Source organism: Triticum dicoccoides, chromosome 2B (assembly GCF_002162155.2).
Source record: "Triticum dicoccoides isolate Atlit2015 ecotype Zavitan chromosome 2B, WEW_v2.0, whole genome shotgun sequence".
Classification (NCBI taxonomy): Eukaryota; Viridiplantae; Streptophyta; class Magnoliopsida; order Poales; family Poaceae; genus Triticum; species Triticum dicoccoides.
Genome location: NC_041383.1, coordinates 160957930 through 160960546, shown reverse-complemented (window position 1 = coordinate 160960546; position 2617 = coordinate 160957930). Strand labels below are relative to the sequence as shown.

Genomic DNA, 2617 nt, shown 5'->3' with positions numbered 1-2617 from the left:
TTCTGCCCTGCCCTGCCAACACCTGGAGCTGCTACAGCGCTACCATTGTTTGTTCATGCTGGTAGGATTCCAGTACTATCCTGAATTCAAAAGGAAATCAAAGTGTCAAAGAAGAAAATATCGCCGCTGGTGTAATGACTTTTAGATTTGCATGGCAATTGCGTCACTGGATCACTAGGCTTAACTGTCTGAAATTAAGTTTGCATGCAAGTACTCGGCAACATTTTAATTCAGTGCGAACTTGTTCATCGACCCAATTTGATCTAGTAGTACTGGGGCCGAATTTATATCATGAGAGACGATAACACAACATTGAATATGAATATCACACCCTAAATACAGTGGTATGAACATGTACGAAACTTTCAAATCAAAGCTATCGGAGTTCTCTCATTGCGGAAACATAGTATAGCCTTTCCACTAGAAAATTAGATGACATACCATGTTGATGTTCAGAACATCACATATGCTCTGGAGCTTCTGAGGACCAATGTATGGATCACCAATGGTCATCACATGAGCAAACTCCATCTTCTATACAATGAAACCGAACAGTGTCCCTTACAACTATTCTTCTTCTCGTCACAAGTGATATGAGTTTCATAGCAACATGGCAATCATCACATATCCTGAGATTTTTCATTATACGGATAGTTGCTCCTTCAGGGCTGTGAATAAGGCCAAATGCAAGGGCCATTTTCTCACTGTGATACATAAGATGCTCTTCCTTTTGTTCATCCTCAACGTCATGTAGGACAACTGCAAAATTTGGAACATATCCGATCACTTTGATCTGGTCTATCAACTCTCTGAGTTTTCTCGTGATCTGGTTTATCCATTGGTGATTCTTGTCGTCTGATGTGAAAACATGGACCTCACTTCCTACTTGAATCCAACTAACACCAGGCTCTTTCCTAACGCCCCTCTCTCTCATCAGCTTCCGAACCTTCACAACACCATCCCATCGGTTTGCTTTTGCATACATGTTAGAAAGCATAACATAGGTCCCTACATCATTGGGCTTCAACTGAAGGATCTGCTCTGCTACTCGATGGCCCAGGCCATAGTTTTTATATACCTGGCAAGAACCTAAAAGTGATTTCCATGCAACAACGTCTGTGCCAATATAATTGCTCAGTATAAAGTGTTCTGCCTCATCTAGGCGTCCATCTCTGCACAGCAAACCAACCATGCAAGTGTAATGTTCTCTCCCGGGTTTTATTCCCATTTCCTTCATCATAGTGTTCAAATAGTACAGTCCTTCGTCTACAAGTCCCAACTGTGCACAAGCTGACAGCACCCCAACAAAGGTCACATAGGATGGGGCTTCTTCAGCAAACAACATATCATGAAATACAGACATGGCTTCTCTCGCAAGGCCATGATGAGCATAGCCTATTATGATCGAATTCCAAGAGACCACGTCACGCCATGGCATAGAGAGGAAGACTCTCCATGCATCATTTATGCTGCCACTTTTTGCATACATGTTAATTAGGGCATTGCAGACAGACAGAGCACCCCAATGCCCAGTTTTCATAGCAGAGGCACTGAGTGCATTGCCATTTTTCAAGGCTGCAAGACCAGCACAACTGTTGAGAGCCACGGCATAAGTGAACTCATTTGGTTGGACTCCTTCCATTTTCAAGTCCAAGAATAACTGCAATGCCTCTTCAAAGAGCTCATTTTGGGTATAAGCAGTCATAACAGCTGTCCAAGAAACAACATTCTTTTCTGGCAAAACCTCGAACGCGGAATGAGCATCACATGCACACTCACACTTCCCATACATATCAACCAGCGCGCTGCCCACATACACACTTAGCTCGAGCCTCCTCTTCAATGCCTGGGCGTGCACTTGACGACCAAGCAGCAACTCTTTGGTGCTAGCACAATGCCCAAGAACAGCGACATACGACACATGATCCCATTGCTCAACTTCTCCGACCATGCTTCTCACAACACTGACGGAGCAATCAAACATCCCCTTGTCAAGAAACCTATTTATCATCGAGTTGAATGCGAACGCATTGAAGCCGGACACACTCTCGAACACCTTCACCGCATCCTCCACATGAGCACACTGGCAGTACATATGCAGCAACGCGTTGCAGACATAATGGTGCTCCGCCAGCCCAGACTTGACAGCGTGCCCATGGCACTGCCTCCCCATGTCATAGCTCCGGACATGGGCAGTCGCGGACACGGCGGTCAGACAGGACGTACTCGTTGAGGCTGAAGTCGGCCGCCCTGAGCAACGCGAGCGCGTCCCCGTGTTGCCCGGAGGAAGCGTATCCGGACATGAGGAGGTTGCCGGAGACCGGGTTCCGGGAGGGCATTGCGTCGAATACCTGGTGGGCGAGGCCCAGGTGGCCGCACTTGGCATAGAAGGCGATGAGGTGGTTGTGCAGGACGACGTCGAAATGGGCGGCTCTGACCGTCTGCGCGTGGACTGCCTTGCCCGCGGACAGATTGCCGGCGGCCACCGCTGCGCGAAGCACGGCCACGGCCGCGTGCCTCTGGAGAGCTGCGCCGCCGGCACTAGCCATGGGAATGGCGCAGTAGCTAACAAGTAGAGAATGGAAAACTACGACCGGAGAATGGGAATGGCGCAGTG

The 2617-nt window shown here is 48.1% G+C and overlaps 2 pseudogenes; both read right to left on the bottom strand.

Annotated features, from left to right (window-relative positions):
- The window catches only part of LOC119360722, a 2773-nt pseudogene extending 2524 nt beyond the window's left edge, over window positions 1–249 (bottom strand).
- On the bottom strand, window positions 1–2588 carry LOC119362767 (annotated as a pseudogene).
- Between the last annotated feature and the right edge of the window lie 29 nt (window positions 2589–2617).